Source organism: Ranitomeya variabilis, chromosome 6, assembly GCF_051348905.1.
Source record: "Ranitomeya variabilis isolate aRanVar5 chromosome 6, aRanVar5.hap1, whole genome shotgun sequence".
NCBI classification, from domain to species: Eukaryota; Metazoa; Chordata; class Amphibia; order Anura; family Dendrobatidae; genus Ranitomeya; species Ranitomeya variabilis.
Genome location: NC_135237.1, coordinates 421,589,854 through 421,609,233, shown reverse-complemented (window position 1 = coordinate 421,609,233; position 19,380 = coordinate 421,589,854). Strand labels below are relative to the sequence as shown.

The 19,380-nt window shown below is 45.1% G+C and overlaps 1 pseudogene; it reads right to left on the bottom strand.

Annotated features, from left to right (window-relative positions):
* Window positions 1-2,994: 2,994 nt before the first annotated feature.
* LOC143783295 (serine/arginine-rich splicing factor 9 pseudogene) lies at window positions 2,995-4,528 on the bottom strand (annotated as a pseudogene).
* Between the last annotated feature and the right edge of the window lie 14,852 nt (window positions 4,529-19,380).

Sequence of the window (19,380 nt, the reverse complement as noted above, 5' to 3'; positions counted from 1 at the left end):
CTCTGCTACATCTTTGCTTGCAACTGGAATTGAACGCTGTTGGGCAGCAGGAACCCCAGGATCATGATTCTGGGGTGAATAATCACTGCCTTTTCACTTCCTAACTGAAAATAGCATCTCCATTAATATCTGAAAAGGCTGTGATGTGACAGGATGTGGTTAAAAAGGGATCTTTATAAATTCTCAAAATGATATCTGGTTTAATCAAAAAGATTTGTATAATGAAAACACTGTTGACTCGAATTGTTGATTTAAGAAGTTTCATAAAACACAATTGTTCATAGAGTAAAGGATCTGTCACACATACAAAGGGCAGATTACTTATGCATTGTGAAAAATACACTGGCATTTAATTAACTATTTTGCTATGCTTTTTACATTTGTCAGTACCACAGTAATCTCTTTTTTTATACTGAACCCTGTCAAAATTCTCAAATATATTACATTGTTAAAATCACAATTCATTTCAGCTTCAACTTGGCACTGTTCTTTATAATAAACGCTAAGATCTTTTTCCTCATTAAACCAGAAAGCATCTAATATGGTTCTCGCTGGGGCATCATTGGATTAATTTATTATTGAGTCACTCAGCAATATGTGAAGATGATTTTAGGAGAAAGATGGATTCCTGCCTCTAACCATCTACTTTCAGCGGGGATTACTTAAAATATCACTACTTCATAAATCATTTGCGAACATGTCCTAAAAGAAAATGTCAACACTCCAATTTATGTCTGGTTTCCAAAACGAAAAAAATAAATATGAAAAATCTATTTTTTGTGCTACTAAAACTCACTGAGTTCATTGTAGGCAATAAAACATGATTCACTGTTTTAGATATTTTTAGATGCTTTTTATTTGTTTAGGACATTTAATTAAAAAACTAAACTTTTTTTAAATTTAGAATATCTATTTTGATTACCATTAAATTAAAGGGAACCTGTCACCCCCAAAATCGAAGGTGAGCCAAACCCACCGGCATCAGGGGCTTATCTACGGCATTCTGTAATGCTGTAGATAAGCCCCCGATGTATCCTGAAAGATGAGAAAAAGTGGTTAGATTATACTCACCCAGGGGCGTTCCCGCTGCGGGCCGGTCCGATAGGCGTCGTGGTCCGGGACCTCCCATCTTCTTACAATGATGTCCTCTTCTTGTAGTCATGCTGCGGCTCCAGCAAAGGCGTACTTTGTATGCCCTTGAGGCGCCTGGAAAGGTCAGAGAGGCCCGGCGCCTGCGCACTGCAGTACTTTGCTCTGCCCTCAACACAGACAAAGTACACCTGCACCGGAACCACAGCGTGAAGACAAGAAGAGGACGTCATCGTAAGAAGATGGGAGGCCCCGGACCGGACCATGAAGCCCATTGGATCGGATCACCCGCCCAGGTGCGTATAATCTAACCTCTTTTTCTCATCTTTCAGGTTACATCAGGGGCTTATCTACAGCATTACAGAATGCTGTAGATAAGCCCCTGATGCCGGTGGGTTTAGCTCACCTTTGATTTTGGGGTTGACAGGTTCCCTTTAATAGAAAAAATTTCCCACTACAAGAAGAAAAAGCATTTTCAAGAATTTGGATTTTAATTATTGATAAAGAACATTTCTAAACTTATAAAAGTGTTGCCCCACAAACTGTGGATCCCTATATATACAGTGGCATGCAAAAGTTGGGGCACCCTTGGTCAAAATTACTGTTACTGTGAACCGTTAAGCAAGTTGAACATGAAATGATGCCTAAAAGTACTAACGCTAAAGATGTCACACTTCCTTTGTATTTTAGGAAGAAAAACATTTTCATTTTTTACATTTTAACAGTTACAAAATGGAAAGTGGGTCGAAGCATAAGTTTGGAGATTTGTTTGCTCAGATAACTTTGACCAATCTTTCAGACTTTAATTAGCCTGTTAGGGTTATGGCTTGTTCACTATCATCATTAGGAAAAGCCAGGTGATGCAAATTTCTCAGTTTTACAAAAATCTCAGCCTCCTCTAACCTTGTACCAAAAAACAGTAGAAATGGGTTCTTCTAAGCAGCTGCCTAGCACAAATCAAAATGGGTCCCACTGAGGAAACACACATGTCAGTGGGTTCTCTTGTCCACTGACTTGACAGTCTTTAGAAAGAAAGCATGGACCATGGTTCATCCCACTAAACGCCAGTACTCCTTTCACATGGTCAAAATACTACTTAGACAACACACGGTGATGGGTAAAACACTGTGACAATACTTTATTGAACCACCAACAGACACTAACATAGAGAACAGTCCCAGCAAATACACAAGATGGTGCAAATCACAGAGTCTCAACCTTCTGCCGGCTCTTCGGGATTAGAGCAGCTGCGACTTCGGAACTTCCATGGCCAACTACCCCCACCAGTGGCACCCGGCTTTTGGTTGGCACCTACAGAGAGGAGGTTACGACAAGCTTAGGAAGCAGACAGTTCATTGAGATATGTGGCCAGGTGTACTGATTGTCCCAACCTGGGTGCTACAAACATCTCTATGGGCTCAGTGATGGGCAGTGGATAAAATCTGTATTCTGTGTAAAGGTCCCTTTTTATACCCACATCTGTCCTTGAGGCCATTACACACAGGTCAGGGGGAAGGTGGGATGAGGTCATCTCTCATTGTTTGAGTATTCAATCAATCCATATAGTTTATTCTTCAGTGTTTGCAGGTCGACAAGTTGCATGGACTAGCACAATGGATAATCAACATATCAGCAAACATCGATTGTAAAATGACCCTGGGTCCTTGTCCCCTAAGAATAACAGGATAATAAGCTGCAATGACTGATTCAAAAGGTAAACAGCAGTCATTCAATAATTAAGAAACATCAATTCAATCAACAACAAGAGTCAATGTTCAGACTCATATGAGCAAAGGCTCATGTCCCTGGCCTACTAAAATTATACGTCTGTCATAATTAAGAATAAATGCTTTGTCATCACATTCCTCCCCCATTTTAATTAGCCAGAAGTGATTTGGCTTCTGGTCATCCTTCTCCACTTGTCAGGGACAGTCCATCGGCATTTCTTTCAGCATAGACACAAATGTAAGAGGTTTCATCTTCATGGGTATTAAATTTTGTATCATCCAGTTTCTTCAAAGCATAGTCCATGTCTTCCTTATGAATAAACTCCACAATTCCCATTTCATCCTTGTGCACATCAGCATAGTAGACATTTCCAGCTTCTCTCATATGATCTTTCAGATTCTGCCAACTTCCCAATGGGGAAAGCTCGGAGACAAGGACTCTGTATTCAGTTTTCCAGGATGGGGGCCGTTCCTCCTGCATGGCTCTCCATATCCTCCCCCTGGTCTACGGCTTGACCTGGGAAACTCCACATGTAACCGACAAGAAACAAAATTGTATCCATTGTGTCCAAACATGGCGTCCTATGCAGATCCAAGAAACTGATGAAAGCAAAAGGTGTGGCACTATCTCCCTCGTGATACTTCAGCTCGATGGTACGTATCCGCCTGTACCAATGGAACAACTCCTCCAGCTCCTTTTGTCACATATCAGCCGGTAAATTGCCCACGTAAATTTGCTTATTCCCTGAGCGCTGACCCCAAGCACGGTAGATAGCCACTTAGTGGCCTGATAAATGGTGTTTTGGGGCGACAATATCTGGGCTTACCAGTGTGATGTGGACACCAAGTGTTCTCAAGTATCTCGGCCTAGATATCACTGACCTTGTGTGGCTGCATGTGACAATGAAAGTTAGCTGGTTTAGGATGGTCAATTTGTCATATAGTGTGGACAAGGTATATCACTTCTGGTGTATCTCAGGGGTAGCATCCCTCAGACCTTGGCAGATGTTGACCGGTTAGTCTAGCAGACGGGCTACAGGCTTGAGGCTCCGACTCTGTAGACAATCTTTGGCAGTGTGTCCAAGGATTCCAAGCGTATAACAGTGCCGTGAGTTTGGCAAATCACTGGTCATGTTTGTAAACCTTTGTCCTGGTGAGGTTTCTGATGGTTAGCGAGATAGTCCTGCTTGAATTGCTGGTGGCCACTCGAATCCTTGTGATCCTGTGATCGGTGGGCATATTGGATCTCCAGTGGGTTTGATTGCTGTATACTCCTTGGCCAATCAGGCTGCTTTCTCTGGGATGTCATGCTTCTGGTCGGCTACCCACTCTGGTATTTCTGGGGTCATTTTCTCCATTAGTTACTCAAGCACAATCATATACCGGAGGGCATCAACAGAGTTGGCAACTCAACCATCAAGCCAGCGGTTGCAGTGCTGTTGGTGTTGACTGCCAAACTATACATAGGAGGCCCCCTAGAGAGACACAGTCCAATAGTCCAGGCAGTCCAGAGGCCCAAGCAACCAGACAGCATCCTGTGTCCAGCTAGTCAAACTAGTCTACCGGTATTTTGCCCAATCAGCTGTGGGCACCTGGTGCACCATCTTCAGGGTCTCAAAGCTTTGCAGATGTTCATTAACCTCTCTGTTGGAATCATTAAACACTTGAAGGTCTCTGTAGCGAAGATGATTTCCTTGGTGGTGGGCTATCATAGAAGTATTGTCTGATCCTGGCAGTATGAGTACTGGAATTAACAGAACTGATTCTATAACACAAGCCCTCTCCTCACTTGATGCTCCGGGTCCCAGTGCGATCAACAATTCCTGGATTCGGGCTGCTTGAGACAGGTTATTTGATTCCAGACTACCACTGGATCCTGGATTTTACAAGCAGTTTAATTTCTCTGGGTGCACCTCTGGAATTTTCAACATCATTCCACCTGACCAATTCCTGTATCAAATCCGACCGAGCGGCAGTGGTCCGGTACACGATCTATCAAAGATGGCACACCTCCTATAGTCACTGTTTCTTATTGTGGCTGTATAACCCCTCCAGTCCTCCTCCCAAGGCCAAGCTGGTGGGGTTGAACATGGTAGCTTCTGAAACCTGCGGTGTATGGCTCACCTATGGTTTATGGGAATGTCTATCTGCCTCTCTGGTTGTGGAGGCCTTGAAAGTTATCTTCGAACACAAGTCCCCTGCAGCTCCCCCGGATCCATCAAGCTGAATAGTATCCTACTGCTGCCACCAAGTGTGGAGACATGAGGGACAGTGGGTGCTCGGGTCCATTGTCCTGGCTGTCTTTAGAAAGTCGGCATGGAAGAAGGCTCTTCCCACTGATTGCCTGTACTCCTTTTCCATGGGAATAATGCTACTCAAACAACACAGGGTGAGGGTAAAACAGCGTGACAATGCTTTATTGGCACAAGTAACATTTCACTGGTATATGGAAGAATGGATTCAATGAAGTTTCAATAAATTCTTGATGCAAACGTAACAAGAAGCTGTAAGAAAGCTGAAGTGAAAAAGAGGGTGGCTTCTAGAAATGGATAATGATTCTAAACACAAGTCAAAATCCACAATAGATTACCTCAAAAGGTGCAAGCTGAAGGTTTTACAATGGCCCTCACAGTCCTCTGATCTGAACATCATTGAAAATCTGTGACCAGACCTCAAAATAGCAGTATATGCAAGACGAAACAGGAATCTCACAGAACTGAAATAATTTTCCAAGGAAGAATGGATGAAAGTCCCTTGGCTGGCCAAAAAAGGAATTTACAAGCTGTGATACTTTCAAAAGGGGGTGCTCCTAGGTGCTAACCATGCAGGGTGCCAAACTTTTACATCGGCCCATTTTCTTTCCTGTAATTTTTAAAATGTTATAGATGAAAAAAAATATAATACTGTTCCAAAAAATAAAGGGAACACTTAAACAACAGAATATAACTCCAAGTAAATCAAACTATTGGCAATTATTGGCAATTATCAAGACACACTTAATAAAGGAGTGGTTCTGTAGATGGCGGACCAGAGATCACATCTCAGTACCAATGCTTTTTGGCTGATGTTCTGGTCACTTTTGAATGTTGGCTGTGCTTTCACACTCGTGGTAGCATGAGATGGACTCTACAACCCACACAAGTAGCTCAGATAGTGCAGCTCATCCAGGATGGCACATCAATGCAAGCTGTGGCAAGAAGTTTTGCTGTGTCTGTCAGCATAGTGTCCAGAGGCTGAAGGTGCTACCAGGAGACAGGCCAGTACACCATGAGAAGTGGAGGGGGCCGTAGGAGGGCAACAACCCAGCAGCAGCACAGCTACCGCAGCCTTTGTGCAAGGAGGAACAGGAGGATCACTGCCAGAGCCCTGCAAAATGACCTCTAGCAGGCCACAAATGTGCACGTGTCTACATAAACTGTCAGAGACCGACTCCATGAGGATGGTCTGAGTGCCCGACCTCAACAGATGGGGTAGTGCTCAAAGCACAACACCATGCAGGATGCATGGCATTTGCCACAGAACACCAGGATTTGCAAATTTGCCACTGGTGCCCTGTGCTCTTCACAGATGAAAGCAGGTTCACACTGAGCATGTGCAACAGACGTGACAGAGTCTGGAGACGCCGTGGAGAGCAATCTGCTGCCTGCAACATCCTTCAGCATGACCGGTTTGGCAGTGGGTTAGTAATGGTGTGGGGTGGCATTTCTTTGGAGGGTCGCACAGCCCTCCATGTGCTCGCCAGAGGTAGCCTGACTGCCTCAGACCCCTTGTGAGAACATATGCTGGTGCGGTTGGCCCTGAGTTCCTCCTAATGCAGGACAATGCCAGACCTCATGTGGCTGGAGTGTCAGCAGTTCCTGTAAGATGAAGGCATTAAAGCTATGGACTTGCCCGCCCATTCTTCAGACCTGAATCCGATTGAACACATCTGGGACATCATGTCTCGCACCATCCACCAACATCACGTTGCACCACAGACTGTCCAGGAGATGCTTTAGTCCAGGTCTGGGAGGAGATCCCTCAGGAGATCATCTGCCGCCTCATCAGAAGCATGCCCAGGCATTGTAGGGAGGTCATACAGGCACGTGGAGGCCACACACACTACTGAGAATCATTTCCTTGTCTTGAGGCATTTCCACTGAAATTGGATCAGCCTGTAACTTCATTTTCCATTTTGATTTTGAGCATCATTCCAATCTAGACCCTTTTTTTGGATATTAGCTGTGATTTACGTTGATAATTTTTAGGTTTTATTGTTCTCAACACATTCCACTATGTAATGAATAAGGAATTACAACTGGAATATTTTATTTCGGTGATATCTAGGATGTGGGATTTTAGTGTTCCCTTTATTTTTTTGAGCAGTGTATATACACACATATATATATATACATATATATATATATATATATATATATATATATATATATATATATATATATATATATATATATATATATATATATATTTTGTAGGGATCGTACTCGCTCAGGTGCACGGTCCTTCAAAAGTTCATAGGGTTTATTGTTCCACAAACCCACATAACAAACAGAAAAACAAAGCCTTTAGCCCAGGCAAAAGAAAATACAAATGTCCAGTACTTCAGGCTCACTCCTGGAGCCTCAACACACATTGGAGGCTTTCACCTCCCCACATACAGGTCCTGTGTTAAACATTAGCCTACATTATACAGCTCTAACCACACCCAGGAACCCATCACATGTTTAGTCATGTGGTAGTGACATCACTGCAGGTCCTGAAACACATATAGAGGTATGGTGCTGCCCCTACCCAGGGGTAAGGTATATGGGTAGCCAGACCCTCCCATCTCTCACAGCTACCGTAACCCGGACCCAAGTGTATTAAATGATCCCTTAGTGCTTATGTGCAATAAAGAAAACACTCCGGATTATATCACAGACAAGCCATCTCTGCGACACATACCTTCCGTCTACTATACGACCTTTAGCCACGCTACTATATATATATATATATATATATATGATGTACAGTACAGACCAAAAGTTTGGACACACCTTCTCATTTAAAGATTTTTCTGTATTTTCATGACTATGAAAATTGTAAATTCACATTGAAGGCATCAAAACTATGAATTAACACATGTGGAATTATATACTTAACAAAAAAGTGTGAAACAACTGAAAATATGTCTTATTTTCTAGGTTCTTCAAAGTAGCCACCTTTTGCTTTGATGACTGCTTTGCACACTCTTGGCATTCTCTTGATGAGCTTCAAGAGGTAGTCACCGGAAATGGTTTTCACTTCACCGGTGTGCCCTGTCAGGTTTAATAAGTGGGATATCTTGCCTTATAAATAGGGTTGGGACCATCAGTTGTGTTGTGCAGAAGTCTGGTGGATACACAGCTGATAGTCCTACTGAATAGACTGTTAGAATTTGTATTATGGCAAGAAAAAAGCAGATAAGTAAAGAAAAACGAGTGGCCATCATTACTTTAAGAAATGAAGGTCAGTCAGTCCAAAAAATTGGGAAAACTTTGAAAGTGTCCCCAAGTGCAATTGCAAAAACCATCAAGTGCTGCAAAGAACCTGGCTCACATGAGGACCGCCCCAGGAAAGGAAGACCAAGATTCACCTCTGCTTCTGAGGATAAGTTTATCCGAGTCACCAGCCTCAGAAATCACAGGTTAACAGCAGCTCAGATTAGAGACCAGGTCAATGCCACACAGAGTTCTAGCAGCAGACACATGTCTCTACGACAACTGTTAAGAGAAGACTTTGTGCAGCAGGCCTTCATGGTAAAATAGCTGCTAGGAAACCACTGCTAAGGACAGGCAACAAGCAGAAGAGACTTGTTTGGGCTAAAAAACACAAGGAATGGACAATAGACCAGTGGAAATCTGTGCTTTGGTCTGATGAGTCCAAATTTGAGATCTTTGGTTCCAACCACCGTGTCTTAGTGCGACGCAGAAAAGGTGAACGGATGGACTCTACATGCCTGGTTCCCACCGTGAAGCATGGAGGAGGAGGTGTGATGGTGTGGGGGTGCTTTGCTGGTGACACTGTTGGGGATTTATTCAAAATTGAAGGCATACTGAACCAGCATAGCTACCACAGCATCTTGCAGCGGCATGATATTCCATCCGATTTGCGTTTAGTTGGACCATGATTTATTTTTCAACAGGACAATGACCCCAAACACACCTCCAGGCTGTATAAGGGCTATTTGACCAAGAAGGAGAGTGATGGGGTGCTATGCCAGATGACCTGATAGTTTGGGGTGAGCTTTACCGCAGAGTGAAGTCAAAAGGGCCAACAAGTGCTAAGCATCTCTGGGAACTCCTTCAAGATTGTTGGAAGACCATTTCCGGTGACTACCTCTTGAAGCTCATCAAGAGAATGCCAAGAGTGTGCAAAGCAGTCATCAAAGCAAAAGGTGGCTACTTTGAAGAACGTATAATATAAGGCATAATTTCAGTTGTTTTTCACTTTTTTGTTAAGTATATAATTCCACATGTGTTAATTCATAGTTTTGATGCCTTCAGTGTGAATGTACAATTTTCATAGTCATGAAAATACAGAAAAATCTTTAAAGGAGAAGGTGTGTCCAAACTTTTGGTCTGTACTATATATATATATATATATATATATATATATATATATATATATATATATATATATATACTGTATATATATATTTATTCTTTTTGCTTAAAATACAAAGCATATATTTTATCATTAACTTTAGGTCTTTTAATGATCATTTCATCTTCAACTTGCTTAACTGTTCACAAGTTCACAATAACAGTGATTTTGACCAACCTTTTACATGCCACTGTATACATATGATGGTAGAGATTGGTTTAACCCCTTAATGACCGCCAATACGTCTTTTAACTGACCTGAGATATAAGAGAATAGCCTCCCCATACAGGTGACAATCCAGCATCTGTCAGTTGTGCACTATAGCTGACAACTTGCTGTATCAGCCATGATCAGTGTTTGCACCATCCAAATCTGTTTAACCCCTTTAATGCTGCTCTCAGTAGTGACTACATCATTATAAATGGTTAACAGAGTGTGAGGGCTTCCTCTTTATCCAAATTGGTGCCCTCAGATCATGATTGTGTGGTCCTGATGTTTGCCATGTCAGTTCATGACCAAATAGCAGCCTTAAGGTACCTTCACACGAAGCGACGCTGCAGCGATAGCGACAACGATGCCGATCGCTGCAGCGTCGCTGTTTGATCGTTGAAGAGCTGTCACACAGACCGCTCTCCAGCGACCAACGATGCCGAGGTCCCCGGGTAACCAGGGTAAACATCGGGTTGCTAAGCGCAGGGCCACGCTTAGTAACCCGATGTTTACCCTGGTTACCAGCGTAAAAGTAAAAAAAACAAACAGTACATGCTCACCTGCGCGTCCTCCAGCGTCTGCTTCCTGACACTGACTGAGCTCCGGCCCTAACAGCACAGCGGTGACGTCACTGCTGTGCTTTCACTTTCACTTTAGGGCTGGAGCTCAGTAAGTGTCAGGAAGCAGACGCTGGAGGACGAGCAGGTGAGCATGTACTGTTATTTTTTTTTTACTTTTACGCTGGTAACCAGGGTAAACATCGGGTTACTAAGCGCGGCCCTGCGCTTGGTAACCCGATGTTTACCCTGGTTACCAGTGTAAAACATCGCTGGTATCGTTGCTTTTGCTTTCAAACACAACGATACACAGCGATCGGACGACCAAATAAAGTTCTGGACTTTATTCAGCGACCAGCGACATCACAGCAGGATCCTGATCGCTGCTGCGTGTCAAACGAAACGATATCGCTAGCCAGGACGCTGCAACGTCACGGATCGCTAGCGATGTCGTTTCGTGTGAAGGTACCTTTACAGTCTGACTGCTGTAGTAATCTGTTCAGAAGTTAGAGGCATTTAGGTGGTAAAAATAGACATTTTCATTTCTGTCATGCCACTCTGCATTAATTCCTGTAAAGCACCTGAATGGTTAACAAACTAACTGACTGCAGTTTTCAATATGTGAGGGGTGCTGTTTTTAAAATGGTATCAATTTGGGGTTTTTTCTAATATATAGGACCCCTAAAGTCACTTCAAACATGGATAAGTCCTTAAAAAAATAAATTGTGTAAATTTCCTTGAAAATATGAAAAATTGATGCTACATTTTTAAACCTCATAAAATGCTAACAAAACAAAATAACATTTTACAAATGGTGCTGATATAAAGCTGACATGTAGGAAATGTTATTTATTAATGGTTCGCTGTGGTGTGACCATCTGGATTAAAGAGATAATCATTCAAATTTCAAAAAGTGCAAATTTTTTAACATTTTACTAAAATTTTTGATACTTTTTATAAATAAACACAAAACATATTGACCTAGATTTACCATTATCATAAAGTATAATGTGTCATGAAAAAACAGTCTCAAAATCACTGGGATTTGTTGAAGCGTTGCAGAGTTATTACCACATAAAGTGACACTGGTCAGATTTCAAAAATTTGGCTCCGTCACTAAGGGGTTAAAGGTTTAGCATAATGTTCAATACATGTACATATAGAGTCACATAGTCGTCCAATGCCTGACACGATCAGGTGCCCTGGTAGCTCTGATGGGTTTTGTGTATTTTTGTCATGAATATAAGGCTGGAATTTTAGGACACAATGTCTTTGTTTTGCTGCAGAGTTTTTAACAAACAATAGCCCCAAAAAAGGGATGTGCAGGACCAAAAGTGAAACTAGACAAAATTTATTCATAATTAATTAAAATCAATAATCATCAATATAAATAGGGAGATCGAACAAGGCAGAGTGAACTCCAAACAATCCACAAAGAATAATAGTAACGACCACAAAAAATCATAGAGACCAGTAAATCTCAAATAAATACAAATGTCCTGTGGTGTAGATGTATATAGGTATAGCAGCAGGCTATGGGATATTAAGATAATTCAAACTCCGAAAGTGACAGTGTACAAACTATAGTGCAAGTGCATAACAAGTAAAAATGTCCAAATATCAAGATCTGAGGAGAAATATCCCATAAAAACTGAGTGTGACTAGTGCCATATTGCAAGTGCCAAATGCTAAATAAGCGGCAACACCATGTTGTTTTTACCTGCAGTGTGAAGATTGTAGGGAGAGAGAGACCCCGACGTGCGTTTCGCTTGTCGCTTCTTCCTGGGGGATCGTAGTTGTAGTTTTGGTCTTGTACTTCCCTGTTTTTGGGGCTCTCTTACTTTAGGAAGTGTACCTATTTATTCTCCTTTCTTGGTCTTCAATTTTGGGTATTTTTTAACAGACAAACCTGTGGCTTTCACATGGAAAACCCGGACTGGAAAGCCGTGACTGCCATGCACACCTATGGACTTCATCCATCTCCATGCACAACCTGGGGAGAACACACAGCGACCCCTACCTGTGAAACGAGTCACTGCCTCACACTGTATATTGGAATAACACAAAAAACTAAGAAAATAGGGCAAACTGGACATAATTTTCACACAAAGCACTCAAAAATGGTCCAGACAAAATTGTTGGCACCCTCAACTTAATATTTGGTTGCACACCCGTTGAAATAAAAAAGTGCAATCGATTGCTTCCTATAACCATCAACAAGCTTCTTTACACCTCTCAACTGGAATTTTGGACAACTCTTCTTTTGCAATCTGCTCCAGGTCTCTCATATTTAAAGTGTGCCATCTTCCAACAGCAATTTTTAGATCTCTCCACAGGTGTTCAATGGGATTTAGATCTTGACTCATTGCTGCCTACTTCAGAACGCTCCAGTACTTTTTAAATCCATTTCTGGGTGCTCCATCACGAACAGGACTGGCTTCCTCAGACCCTCCTATCTCTTCAGTCTTAGTAAATTTAACACAAGTTTGTCTAATGCCTGTATCTCCGCTACAGAACATGTCAGAATCATAACACACCCAGCATTCATCTTGTATTAACATTGGCATTCTAATGAGACCAAATTTGGGTTTGATGGGATGCGTAGTCCCAGAGAAATCCATACTCTGTCCCTGTTGGAACTAGAAGCCCGCGTTTACCGTGGCCGATAGATCGCCGATGGAGATTCACAAACTGGATGTATTATTTTCCTAGCTTAAACCGTTGGCCCAATATCTTATCATATTAGAACAAAGACCCTCATGGATTTTGGAGAACTTCTATGCCAGTTCTAGCTGGAGGAAAGTTTGAGCCAACACAAGCGATCATAAAAATTCTTTTGGGAGGGGCATGAAGAGTAAGTTGCTCAAAGTCAGGAATTTACAGCCAGAGCAATAAAAGCTCTTCTACACCCATTGAAAGGAAAAGCTAAATCCTGAAATGAAGGGGGGTCAACACCCACCCTGTAGGTGCTGGCAATGAGAGACTAAAACTTATATTATATTTTGTACAATATCGTGACACCTCCCCCTTTTGGTCTGGGCTACGGAGGCAGAACCCCTCGGTATGCCTCCATGCACACCTCAGTAGGTTCACCCTGGCGGGACAGTCCATCTGCATTGCCATGCTCCCTGCCCATTTTGTGTTCAATGGTGAAGTCAAACTGCTGAAGGGCAGGGGCGTTGCACAGTGCTGTTTTCAACACCTGGAAGGCCCCCTCACAGCCATCGGTCCAGTTGACGATGTGAGGTAGCTTCTTCCTGGTGAGCACCTCCTTGAGATTCTGCAGGTGTTCCTTCTAGGAGGAACTGAAGATGGCAATGTCATCCAAGTACGCCACTGCGTACTTCTCCAGTCCCTGAAGCAGGAGGTTGACCATCCACTGGAAAGTGGCAGGGGCATTCTTCATGCCGAAGGGCATGACAGTGGACTCATACAGTCCAAAGTGTGTGATAAAGGCGGACTTCTCCTGCGCCTCGGGGCTCAGGGGAATCTGCCAGTATCCTCGATTCAGATCCATTATTGTCAGGTATTTTGCGCCTGCTAACCTCTCAAGCAGCTCCTTGATGCACGGCATTGGATGCGCGTCGGAGGCTGTGATGGCATTGAGCCCCCTGTAGTCCACGCAGAACTGGGTAGTCCGGTCCTTCTTTGGCACGAGAACTACAGGTGAGGCCCACACGCTCTTTGACCGTCGAATCACCCCCAGCTGTAACATCTCATCGATCTCCTGGCGCATAACCTGCTGCACCTGGTCGGAGATTTGATAGGGTGTTCGCCATAGTGGGGCATAATTCCCGGTGTACATCTCGTGGACGGCTAACTCAGTCCTTCCAGGTCGGTTGGAGAACACGACCCGGAAGGGTTCCAGTGTGGTTTGCAACTGCAACTGCTGGGGTTCAGTTAACGAGGTGCTTACCTCCACGTCCTCGATGGACCCACCGGCCTTGGCTTGGCCCACCATATCCAGGAGGGTGTCTTCCTTCCCGTCTTCGGGTAAGCTGCAGACTGGTAGGATGAAAGGTTCACATTCGTGATGCACCTTCATCATGTTGACGTGAAAGGTCTTTCGCCTACCCCGAGCATGGTCAAGCGTGACCACGTAGGTGACCGGGTTGAGCTGTTGGTGGATGACGTATGGGCCCTCCCAGGCTGCCTGAGGCTTATCCGTTGGCACGGGGACCAGCACCCACACCTTTTGACCCATGTGATAGATCCGCTCCCAGGCGTTCTGGTCATACCAGTGCTTCTGATCAGCCTGAGCCTGCGTCATGTTGTCATGCACCAACTGCGTCAAGGTCTGCATCTTGTCACGGAAGCGCATGACATACTCCACTATGGACACTTCAGAAGGGTTCGGCTCCTCTTCCCAGGATTCTCTGACCAACCCAAGGGGTCACCGGACTCGCCGGCCGTACAGGAGCTCGAAGGGGGAGAACCCCGTTGAGGCCTGCGGAACCTCTCGGTAAGCAAATAGCAGGTGGGGGAGGTACCGCTCCCAGTCGCACCCTTGGGTCTCAACCAGCATGCGTAGCATCTGTTTGAGGGTACTATTGAAGCGTTCACACAAGACATTGGTCTGTGGGTGATACGCAATCGATACCAGGTGCTTCACCTGCATTCTCTCACAGAGAGCCTCCATTAGGCGAGACATGAATTGGGTCCCTTGATCGGTAAGCATCTCCCTGGGAAATCCTACACGTGAAAAGATAGCCAACAGGGCATCCACCACCTTTTCTGCCCTAGTTGAAGACAGAGCTACTGCCCCTGGGTACCGGGTAGCGTAGTCTACCACAGTAAGGATGTATTGCTTTCCAGAGCTGCTGGAGATGGCCAGCGGGCCCACAATGTCCACCGCGATTCTCTGGAAAGGCTCCTCTATCAATGGCAAAGGGATCAGGGGAGCCTTAAGAGCAGGCCCCGCCTTTCCTACTCTTTGACAGGTGATACATCAATCTTAGGCCAATAGAAGTGTTGAGACAGCCGGGCCTTAGTTTTGCTGATGCCCAAGTGTCCAGCTAGCGGGATCTCATGGGCAATCCGTAAAAACTCACCCCAGAATTGCTGCGGGACGACCAGCTGTCTCCCTCAACCACTCCTTTTGCGATTTTCCGGGTACTCTCTCCCGGTACAACCTTCCTCGTTCCCAGAACACCCTCTCCTTATCAGTCACGGAGATGGGCATCTCGGCGAGTTGTCTCAAACTCTCTAGGCTCGCATCTGTGTGCAGAGCGGCCTGAAACTCCTGGCTAGGGGAAGCCAGAAGCGAAATTCAGGGTCCCTTCCCCACGGGAACCCTCTGGGACCTGCTCTGGGTCCACCTCTGGTTCAGTCACAATGATGACTGAGGAGGGTCCGGAAGGCAGACAGTTATCTGCGTTCCAGGCACTCTGACTACGGGTGACAGCAGCTATGTAGGCTGTCTCCCCGGGGATTTCTACAGACCCATCAGCCGACGCTGCTATGGGCTCTAACTCCCCATCCACCCCCATTACCTCAGGAGCATTGCTACTTATGGGCCAGTTACCTTCCTCAGTGGCACTGGCCAATTGCATGGCATCACCTTCCTCACGGTTCCCATGTATCTCCCCATTTCCTGTAGCACCGACACTTCCCCCTGCTAGGGGTTCCTCAGCCATCTCACTCTGCAGAGCGACGTGTCTGAGCACTCCTGTACCTATAGACACATCAACTTTCACAGAAAAATCATTATCAGGTTCAGTTGGCACAGGTACAACATTTTCACCATCAATCCTAGGGAAAAAATGGTTATCAGATGCATCATTACAAGATAAAGCATGGTCAGGTAACATATGCGATTTCCCATCATCATCATCATCATCAGGGTTAACATTACCCTTATTAGCAGATTGGGGAGGGGTGTCAGGGACGTAGTATGCAACCATCCTCCCCAAATCAGTCCCCAACAAAACATCAGTGTGCAAATTATCAGACAGCCCCACTTCCTTCACCCCGCTCCCGGCACCCCAATCAATATAAACCCGGGCCATTGGCAAGGGACAGCTGATGCCCCCAATCCCAGTGACAGTTAGGGTTTTCTCCGGAATGATTTCTTCAGGGGCCGCCAGTTCGGGTCGGATGAGGGTTCGTTCAGCCCCGGTGTCCTTGAGTCCTGTAGCAACATGGCCTCCCACGATGACGTGCTGTACATTGTCACACACCCTCCCAGCCATACCACCCACCAAAAGAACTGCTGCATTAGGCCCTGGGGCCTTGGATGAGGGGTTCTTCGGCTTGTCTGGACAGTGGGGACTGATATGACCAGTCCCCTTGCAGATGTAACACTGGCGAGGTTCGGGGGTAGGTCTGATGTTGTTGGCCACGGGGACAGGACCTCTGGTGTGTTGGCTGGCAGGGGTACTGGCGTTGGTTGCAGGCTTACCCCCTCTCCAGCTGGTGGGGACTGGCTTCCGCACTTCCGATCAACAGTTGGCCTCATACTCATCGTCAATCTGAGCTGCTTTCATCACGTCTTTGGGTTCTCTGTCCATCACGAACTGTCACACCTCAGCTGGACAAAGATGTAAGAACTGGTCTTTGATCATCAGGTCTCACAGCTGTGCAAATGTGGTCACTGACAGTCCTTGGGTCCACTGGTCAAAGTGGGTCCCCAGTCCATATGCCACATCGCTGTAACTGTCGTGTGGGCCACGTTGGAGGTTCCAGAACTTTCTAAGGTACACCTCGGGTGTAAGCTGGTACTTGGCTATCAGAGCCTGCTTGATGGCCTCATAGTCACCATCTTGTTCTTGAGGGAGGGCAGCAAATGCCTCCAGAGCTTTGCCTCTCAGCCCTGGGGTCAGGTATTGTGCCCATTCTTGTGTAGGCAGCTGGTACTGCCTTCAGGCTTTCTCAAAGGCCCGCAGAAAAATGTCCAAGTCCCTGTCCTTTTCCATAACAGGAAAGTGATCAGGCCAGGGCTTCGGTATCTGAGCGCTGCTGGGATCACGGCTCTGGGCGGTGGAGGGCATCCCCCCTGCCAGAGCATCTCCAGTTCATATTCTCGCTGGGCTTGTCGCTCGGCTCGCTGGGCCTGGGCCTCTTGCTCGGCTCGCTCAGCCTCTTCGAATTGCAAGACCAGCTGCAGACATCTCTCTAGGTCATCTGCGGAGCATTGTTGCAGAGCCAGCTGCAGGCGGAGGTCTGCGCACCCCTGGTTGCAAGTAGGGCCGGCATTCAGTGGTTTAACCTCTGCTGCAGCACCACCTCTGCTCTTGCTGGCTTCTACGGCCTCTGGGCTCTGTGGCCTGGCTTGGTCTGCTTCAAATTGCACCAGGTCAGCGACCATTTGAGTCTTGGACTTGCCCTGGGAGTTCAGGCCATGGTACATGCATATCCCAGAAAGAGTGTCCTTCTTCTGCTGGGCGTACCAGGCTTCTCCTTTCACAGCCATGGTTGCCAAATAAAAGATAGGATAGAAAAACGAAGAGAAAGGGAGGGGATAATTACCAGTACACACAATTGTCTCAGGACTAATAAACACTGAGTTCGTACTCCAAACTTATTTGCGCAGAGTCCTTGCAAGAACTTTGCAAGTTTTTAGTGAGAGGAATGATTGCTCAAACCAGATCACTAATGCTCTAAAATCTCCCACCGCACTGCCACCAATTTGTCATGAATCCACACCGCTGCCACCAATTTGTCATGAATCCCACTGCTGCCACCAATTTGTCACGTCACCCCTACGTCACGGATCAGGGTGACCTTAGGCCAACAGACGGCTATCACATGTGCAGGGGGGCTTATCCTAGTTATCCCTCCACTGCTACAATGTGATGAAAAAAAACACACAAGGCTATTGACCTCCTAGTTTACAACAGGGGCTTATTTTAGGTATCCCACTGCTCTTCAATATACCACGAGCTGCAGGGATTTATGTATATCCCGCTTTACAGCTCTGCTTGAACTTGCAGCTCTCTGGCGCCCCCCTTATCCTCATGTCAGATTAGATACTGCACCTAGGGTAATTAGTCCCCAGAAAGGCTGCCTGCTATGTACTGGCTATTGGGCACGCTGCAGTGAGGCGATTTAACTACTCCCACTCAGGCAGGAACAATAATTATCAACGCTGCAGTCGCTACAATGACACCCAAAGGCCCCGCACACGGTATGCTGCCACCAGCTCCGATTAAACGGGTCCGAAGCTAACCCAAAACAGTAGCGTAATTCCCTTCAGAAGCCTTAGGGTACGTTTTAGAGCATGAAGAACGAATCTAGTGTTTTAAATATTTTACTCCATTAAAGATTAAGGCAGTGTTTATAAAAAGGTATAAAAGATGTTACTAAATGAGACAATTGAAAATGTGCAAGGTAATTATAAAATAAAGGGATTAAATGAGAAAAGGTAAAACTCACATGTTCTCAGTTATTCAGGCAAAACCCATGCTGGCAGAGCTCCCAAATGTCCCAGTGCATAGTTCAGCTCCTCAGGCAAAACTCAGACAAAGACTCTCACAGACTTTGGAGGCAGGGTAAAGTGGAGTCACTTAAATAACCACAGCCTTGTGACATCACAAACAGGGCTGGCTTCCTCAGACCCTCCTATCTCTTCAGTCTTACTAAATTTAACACAAGTTTGTCTAATGCCTGTATCTCCGCTACAGAACATGTCAGAATCATAACACACCCAGCATTCATCTTGTATTGTATTAACATTGGCGTTCTAATGAGACCAAATTTGGGTTTGATGGGATGCGTAGTTCCAGAGAAATCCATACTCTGTCCCTTTTGGAACTAGAAGCCCGCGTTTACCGTGGCCGATAGATCGCCGATGGAGATTCACAAACTGGATATATTATTTTCCTAGCTTAAACCATTGGCCCAATATCTTATCATATTAGAACAAAGACCCTCATGGATTTTGGAGAACTTCTATACCAGTTCTAGCTGGAGGAAAGTTTGAGCCAACACAGCGATCGTAAAAATTCTTTTGGGAGGGGCATGAAGAGTAAGTTGCTCAAAGTCAGGAATTTACAGCCAGAGCAATAAAAGCTCTTCTACACCCATTGAAAAGAAAAGCTAAATCCTGAAATGAAGAAGGGTCAACACCCACCCTATAGATGCTGGCAATGAGAGACTAAAACTTATATTATATTTCATACAATATCGTGACACTCCTGTCATAGAATTTTATTCAATTGTTGACAGATAGTTTA